Below are 9,086 nucleotides of genomic sequence, written 5' to 3' on the forward strand. Positions count from 1 at the left end.
CGACGTGATCCAAATCACCGATGACCAGCGCCGAACGGACGGCACCTCCGCGTTCAACACACGTACGGAACAGCCACGTCTCCTCCTTCTTGATCCAGCAAGGGAGGGAGGAGAGGTTGAGGGAGATGGCACCAGCAGCAGCACGACGGCGTGGTGTTGATGGAGCTGCAGTACTCCGGCAGAGCTTCGCTAAGCACTATGGAGGTGGAGGAGGTGTTGGGGAGGGAGAAGGAGGTAACCAAAAGCCAAGGCGTTCAGGTATGAAGTCCCTCCTCTCCCCCACTATATATAGGGGTGCCAAGGGGGGGTGGCCGGCCCTAGGAGATCCAATCTCCTAGGGGGTGCGGCGGCCAAGGGGGGTTTCCCTCCCCCCCAAGGCACCTAGGAGGTGCCTTACCCTCCTAGGACTCTTGCCCCCTTGAACCCTAGGCGCATGGGCCTATGTGGGGCTGGTGCCCTTGGCCCATTAGGCCAAGGCGCACCCCCTTACAGCCCATGTGGCCCCCCGGGACAGGTGGACCCACCCGGTGGACCCCCGGGACCCTTCCGGTGGTCCCGGTACAATACCGATAACCCCGAAACTTGTCCCGATGCCCGAAACAGGACTTCCCATATATAAATCTTTACCTCCGGACCATTCCGGAACTCCTCGTGACGTCCGGGATCTCATCCGGGACTCCGAACAACATTCGGGTTACTGCATGTACATATCCCTACAACCCTAGCGTAACCGAACCTTAAGTGTGTAGACCCTACGGGTTCGGGAGACAAGCAGACATGACCGAGACGACTCTCCGGTCAATAACCAACAGCGGGATCTGGATACCCATGTTGGCTCCCACATGCTCCACGATGATCTCATCGGATGAACCACGATGTCGAGGATTCTATCAACCCCGTACGCTATTCCCTTTGTCTATCGATATGTTACTTTTCCGAGACTCGATCGTCGATATCCCAATACCTCGTTCAATCTCGTTACCGGCAAGTCACTTTACTCGTACCGTAATGCATGATCCCGTGACCAGACACTTGGTCACTCTGAGCTCATTATGATGATGCATTACCGAGTGGGCCCAGTGATACCTCTCCGTCATACGGAGTGACAAATCCCAGTCTTGATCCATGTCACCCAATAGACACTTTCGGAGATACCCGTAGTCTACCTTTATAGTCACCCAGTTACGTTGTGACGTTTGGCATACCCAAAGCACTCCTACGGTATCCGGGAGTTACACGATCTCATGGTCTAAGGAAAAGATACTTGACATTGGAAAACTCTAGCAAACGAACTATACGATCTTGTGCTATGTTTAGGATTGGGTCTTGTCCATCACATCATTCTCCTAATGATGTGATCTCGTTATCAATGACATCCAGTGTCCATAGTCAGGAAATCATGACTATCTGTTGATCAACGAGCTAGTCAACTAGAGGCTCACTAGGGACACGTTGATGTCTGTTATTCACACATGTATTATGATTTCCGGATAAGACAATTATAGCATGAATAAAGACAATTATCATGAACAAGGAAATATAATAATAATGCTTTTATTATTGCCTCTAGGGCATATTTCCAACAGTCTCCCACTTGCACTAGAGTCAATAATCTAGTTACATTGTGATGAATCGAACACCCATGGAATTCTGGTGTTGATCATGTTTTGCTCTAGGAAGAGGTTTAGTCAACGGATCTGCTACATTCAGGTCCGTATGTACTTTACAAATCTCTATGTCTCCGTCTTGAACATTTTCACGAATGGAGTTGAAGCGACGCTTGATGTGCCTTGTGTTCTTGTGAAACCTGGGCTCCTTGGCAAGTGCAATAGCTCCAGTGTTGTCACAGAAGAGCTTGATCGGCCCCGACGCATTGGGTATGACTCCTAGGTCGGTGATGAACTCCTTCACCCATATTGCTTCATGTGCTGCCTCCGAGGCTGCCATGTACTCCGCTTCACATGTAGATCCCGCCACGACGCTTTGCTTGCAACTGCACCAGCTTACTGCCCCACCATTCAAAATATACACGTATCCGGTTTGTTACTTAGAGTCATCCAGATCTGTGTCGAAGCTAGCGTCGACGTAACCCTTTACGACGAGCTCTTCGTCACCTCCATAAACGAGAAACATTTCCTTAGTCCTTTTCAGGTACTTCAGGATATTCTTGACCGCTGTCCAGTGTTCCTTGCCGGGATTACTTTGGTACCTTCCTACCAAACTGACGGCAAGGTTAACATCAGGTCTGGTACACAGCATGGCATACATAATAGAACCTATGGCTGAGGCATAGGGGATGACGCTCATCTCTTCTATATCTTCTGCCGTGGTCGGACATTGAGCTGAGCTCAATTTCACACCTTGTAACACAGGCAAGAACCCTTTCTTGGATTGATCCATATTGAACTTCTTCAATATCTTATCAAGGTATGTGCTTTGTGAAAGACCTATGAGGCGTCTCGATCTATCTCTATAGATTTTGATGCCTAATATATAAGCAGCTTCTCCAAGGTCCTTCATTGAAAAACTTTTATTCAAGTAGGCCTTGATGCTGTCCAAGAGTTCTATATCATTTCCCATCAAGAGTATGTCATCTACATATAATATAAGAAATGCTACAGAGCTCCCACTCACTTTCTTGTAAACGCAGGCTTCTCCATAAGTCTGTGTAAACCCAAACGCTTTGATCATCTCATCAAAGCGAATGTTCCAACTCCGAGATGCTTGCACCAGCCCATAAATCGAGCGTTGGAGCTTGCACACTTTGTCAGCATTCTTAGGATCGACAAAACCTTCCGGCTGCATCATATACAATTCTTCCTTAAGGAAACCATTAAGGAATGCCGTTTTGACGTCCATTTGCCATATTTCGTAATCATAGAATGCGGCAATTGCTAACATGATTCGGACGGACTTCAGCTTCGCTACCGGTGAGAAAGTCTCATCGTAGTCAACCCCTTGAACTTGTCGATAACCCTTAGCGACAAGCCGAGCTTTATAGATGGTCACATTACCATCCGCGTCTGTCTTCTTCTTAAAGATCCATTTATTTTCTATGGCTCGCCGCTCAACGGGCAAGTCAGTCAAAGTCCATACTTTGTTTTCATACATGGATCCTATCTCGGATTTCATGGCTTCTAGCCATTTGTCAGAATCCGGGCCCGCCATCGCTTCTTCATAGTTCGAAGGTTCACCATTGTCTAACAACATGATTTCCAAGACAGGGTTGCCGTACCACTCTGGTGCGGAACGTGTCCTTGTGGACCTTCGAATTTCAGTAGGAGCTTGATCAGAAGTATCTTGATCATTATCATTAACTTCCTCTCTAGTCGGTGCTGGCACCTCAGGAACATTTTCTTGAGTTGCGCCATTTTCCGGTTCAAGAGGCAATACTTCATCAAGCTCTACTTTCCTCCCACTTACTTCTTTCGAGAGAAATTCTTTCTCCAGAAAGGACCCATTCTTGGCAACAAAGATCTTGCCTTCGGATCTGAGGTAGAAGGTGTACCCAATAGTTTCTTTTGGGTACCCTATGAAGACGCATTTTTCCGATTTGGGTTCGAGCTTTTCAGGTTGAAGTTTCTTGACATAAGCATCGCATCCCCAAACTTTTAGAAACGACAGCTTAGGTTTCTTCCCAAACCACAATTCATACGGTGTCGTCTCAACGGATTTCGACGGAGCCCTATTTAAAGTGAATGCGGCAGTCTCTAAAGCATAGCCCCAAAAAGAAAGTGGTAAATCGGTAAGAGACATCATAGATCGCACCATATCTAACAGAGTGCGATTACGACGTTCGGACACACCATTACGCTGAGGTGTTCCAGGCGGCGTGAGTTGTGAAACTATTCCACATTTTCTTAAGTGTGCCCCAAACTCGTGACTCAAGTATTCTCCTCCACGATCTGATCGTAGAAACTTGATTTTCCTGTCACGTTGATTTTCAACCTCACTCTAAAATTCCTTGAACTTTTCAAAGGTTTCAGACTTGTGTTTCATTAAGTAGATATACCCATACCTACTTAAATCATCAGTGAGGGTGAGAACATAACGATAGCCACCGCGAGCCTCAACACTCATTGGACCGCATACATCGGTATGTATGATTTCCAATAAGTCGGTTGCTCGCTCCATTGTTCCTGAGAACGGAATCTTGGTCATTTTACCCATAAGGCATGGTTCGCACATGTCAAATGATTCATAATCAAGAGACTCTAAAAGTCCATCAGCATGGAGCTTCTTCATGCGTTTGACACCTATGTGACCAAGGCGGCAGTGCCACAAGTATGTGGGACTATCATTATCAACCTTACTTCTTTTGGTACTCACATTATGAACATGTGTAGCATCACGTTCGAGATTCATAAAGAATAAACCATTCACCATAGGAGCATGACCATAAAACATATCTCTCATAAAAATGGAACAACCATTATTCTCAGATTTAAAAGAGTAGCCATCTCGAATTAAACGAGATCCCGATACAATGTTCATGCTCAAAGCTGGCACTAAATAACAATTATTAAGGTTTAAAACTAATCCCGAAGGGAGATGCAGAGGTAGCGTGCCGACGGCGATCACATTGACCTTGGAACCATTCCCGACGCGCATCGTCACCTCGTCCTTTGCCAGTTTCCGCTTATTCTGCAGCCCCTGTTTTGAGTTACAAATGTGAGCAACTACACCGGTATCAAATACCTAGGAGCCACTACGGGCACTAGTAAGGTACACATCAATTACATGTATATCACATATACCTTTGGTTTTGCCGGCCTTCTTATCCGCTAAGTACTTAGGGCAGTTCCGCTTCCAGTGACCGCTTCCCTTGCAATAAAAGCACTCAGTCTCGGGCTTGGGTCCATTCTTTGGCTTCTTCCCAGCAGCTTGCTTGCCGGGCGCGGCAACCTCCTTGCCGTCCTTCTTGAAGTTCTTTTTACCCTTGCCTTTCTTGAACTTAGTGGTTTTATTGACCATCAACACTTGATGTTCCTTCCTGACTTCTACCTCCGCTGATTTCAGCATAGCAAATACTTCAGGAATGGTCTTTTCCATCCCCTGCATATTGAAGTTCATCACAAAGCTCTTGTAGCTTGGCGTAAGCGACTGGAGGATTCTGTCAATGACCTCATCATCCGGGAGATTAACTCCCAGCTGAGTCAAGCGGTTATGCAACCCAGACATAGTGAGTATGTGCTCACTGACAGAACTGTTTTCCTCCATCTTACAGCTGAAGAATTTGTCGGAGACTTCATATCTCTCGACCCGGGCATGAGCTTGGAAAACCATTTTCAGCTCTTCGAACATCTCATATGCTCCATGTCTCTCAAAACGCTTTTGGAGCCCCGGCTCTAGGCTGTAAAGCATGCCGCACTGAACGAGGGAGTAGTCATCGAAACGTGCCTGCCAAGCGTTCATAACATCTTGTTCTGCAGGGAGAACGGGTGCGTCACCAAGCGGTGCTTGTAGGACATAATCTTTCTTGGCAGCTATGAGGATGATCCTCAGGTTCCGGACCCAGTCCGTATAGTTGCTGCCATCGTCTTTCAGCTTAGTTTTCTCTAGGAACGCGTTGAAATTGAGGACTACGTTGGCCATTTGATCTACAAGACATATTGCAAAGATTTTAGACTAAGTTCATGATAATTAAGTTCAACTAATCAAATTATTAGTGAACTCCCACTTAGATTAGACATCCCTCTAGTCATCTAAGTATTACATGATCCGAGTTAAACTAGACCGTGTCCGATCATCACGTGAGACGGACTAGTCAACATCGGTGAACATCTTCATGTTGATCGTATCTTCTATACGACTCATGCTCGACCTTTCGGTCTTCTGTGTTCCGAGGCCATGTCTGTACATGCTAGGCTCGTCAAGTCAACCTAAGTGTTTGCATGTGTAAATCTGTCTTACACCCGTTGTATTTGAACGTCTGAATAAAACACCCGATCATCACGTGGTGTTTTGAAACAGCGAACTGTCGCAACGGTGCACAGTTAGGGGAAACACTTCTTGAATTTATTGTGAGGGATCATCTTATTTACTACCGTCGTTCTAAGTAAACAAGATGCAAAACATGATAAACATCACATGCAATCAAATAATAAACGTGACATGATATGGCCAATATCACATAGCTCCTTTGATCTCCATCTTGGGGCTCCATGATCATCTTGTCACCGGCTTGACACCATGATCTCCATCATCATGATCTCCATCATCGTGTCTCCATGAAGTTGCTCGCCAACTATTACTTCTACTACTATGGCTAACGCGTTTAGCAATAAAGTAAAGTAATTTACATGGCGTTTCTTGATGACACGCAGGTCATATAAAAGAATAAAGACAACTCCTATGGCTCCTGCCGGTTGTCATACTCATCGACATGCAAGTCGTGAATCCTATTACAATAGCGTGAACATCTCATACATCACATATAGATCATTCATCATTCATCACAACTTTGGCCATATCATATCACGAACCACTTGCTGCAAAAACAAGTTAGACGTCCTCTAATTGTTGTTGCAAGTTTTACGTGGCTGAATTAGGGTTCTAGCAAGAACGTTTTCTTACCTACGTTAAAGCCACAACGTGATTTGTCAACTTCTATTTACCCTTCATAAGGACCCTGTTCATCGATTCCGCTCCAACTAAAGTAGGAGAGACAGACACCCGCCAGCCACCTTATGCAACTAGTGCATGTTAGTCGGTGGAACCGGTCTCACGTAAGCGTACGTGTAAGGTTGGTCCGGGCCGCTTCATCCCACAATACCGCTGAAGCAAGAAAGGACTAGTAACGGCAAGAAAGTTGACAAATCTACGCCCACAACAAATTGTGTTCTACTCGCGCAAGAAGAACTACGCATAAACCTGGCTCATGATGCCACTGTTGGGGAACGTTGCAGAAAATAAAAATTTTCCTACTCGTTTCACCAAGATCATCTAGGAGTTCATCTAGCAACGAGTGAATGGATGCATCTACATACCTTGTAGATCGCGAGCGGAAGCGTTCAAAGAACGGGGATGATGTAGTCGAACACGACGTGATCCAAATCACCGGAGATCCTAGCACCGAACGGACGGCACCTCCGCGTTCAACACACGTACGGAAACAGCCACGTCTCCTCCTTCTTGATCCAGCAAGGGAGGGAGGAGAGGTTGAGGGAGATGGCACCAGCAGCAGCACGACGGCGTGGTGTTGATGGAGCTGCAGTACTCCGGCAGGGCTTCGCTAAGCAATAAGGAGGTGGAGGAGGTGTTGGGGAGGGAGAAGGAGGCAACCAAAGGCCAAGGACTCAAGGTATGAAGTCCCTCCTCTCCCCCACTATATATAGGGGTGCCAAGGGGGGGTGGCCGGCCCTAGGAGATCCAATCTCCTAGGGGGTGCGGCGGCCAAGGGGGGTTTCCCTCCCCCCCAAGGCACCTAGGAGGTGCCTTACCCTCCTAGGACTCTTGCCCCCTTGAACCCTAGGCGCATGGGCCTATGTGGGGCTGGTGCCCTTGGCCCATTAGGCCAAGGCGCACCCCCTTACAGCCCATGTGGCCCCCCGGGACAGGTGGACCCACCCGGTGGACCCCCGGGACCCTTCCGGTGGTCCCGGTACAATACCGATAACCCCGAAACTTGTCCCGATGCCCGAAACAGGACTTCCCATATATAAATCTTTACCTCCGGACCATTCCGGAACTCCTCGTGACGTCCGGGATCTCATCCGGGACTCCGAACAACATTCGGGTTACTGCATGTACATATCCCTACAACCCTAGCATAACCGAACCTTAAGTGTGTAGACCCTATGGGTTCGGGAGACAAGCAGACATGACCGAGACGACTCTCCGGTCAATAACCAACAGCGGGATCTGGATACCCATGTTGGCTCCCACATGCTCCACGATGATCTCATCGGATGAACCACGATGTCGAGGATTCTATCAACCCCGTACGCTATTCCCTTTGTCTATCGATATGTTACTTGCCCGAGACTCGATCGTCGGTATCCCAATACCTCGTTCAATCTCGTTACCGGCAAGTCACTTTACTCGTACCGTAATGCATGATCCCGTGACCAGACACTTGGTCACTCTGAGCTCATTATGATGATGCATTACCGAGTGGGCCCAGTGATACCTCTCCGTCATACGGAGTGACAAATCCCAGTCTTGATCCATGTCACCCAACAGACACTTTTGGAGATACCCGTAGTCTACCTTTATAGTCACCCAGTTACGTTGTGACGTTTGGCATACCCAAAGCACTCCTACGGTATCCGGGAGTTACACGATCTCATGGTCTAAGGAAAAGATACTTTGACATTGCAAAACTCTAGCAAACGAACTATACGATCTTGTGCTATGTTTAGGATTGGGTCTCGTCCATCACATCATTCTCCCAATGATGTGATCTCGTTATCAATGACATCCAGTGTCCATAGTCAGGAAACCATGACTATCTGTTGATCAACGAGCTAGTCAACTAGAGGCTCACTAGGGACATGTTGGTGTCTGTTATTCACACATGCATTACGATTTCCGGATAACACAATTATAGCATGAATAAAGACAATTATCATGAACAAGGAAATATAATAATAATGCTTTTATTATTGCCTCTAGGGCATATTTCCAACAGCTTTGAGTTACAAATGTGAGCAACTGCACCGGTATCAAATACCCAGGAGCCACTACGGGCACTAGTAAGGTACACATCAATTACATGTATATCACATATACCTTTTGTTTTGCCGGCCTTCTTATCCGCTAAGTACTTAGGGCAGTTCCGCTTCCAGTGACCGCTCCCTTGCAATAAAAGCACTCAGTCTCGGGCTTGGGTCCATTCTTTGGCTTCTTCCCGGCAGCTTGCTTGCCGAGCGCGGCAACCTCCTTGCCGTCCTTCTTGAAGTTCTTTTTACCCTTGCCTTTCTTGAACTTAGTGGTTTTATTGACCATCAACACTTGATGTTCCTTCCTGACTTCTACCTCTGCTGATTTTAGCATAGCAAATACTTCAGGAATGGTCTTTTCCATCCCCTGCATATTGAAGTTCATCACAAAGCTCTTGTAGCTTGGTGGAAGCGACTGGAGGA

The sequence above is a fragment of the Triticum aestivum genome, chromosome 3A (genome assembly GCF_018294505.1).
Source record: "Triticum aestivum cultivar Chinese Spring chromosome 3A, IWGSC CS RefSeq v2.1, whole genome shotgun sequence".
Taxonomy (NCBI): Eukaryota; Viridiplantae; Streptophyta; class Magnoliopsida; order Poales; family Poaceae; genus Triticum; species Triticum aestivum.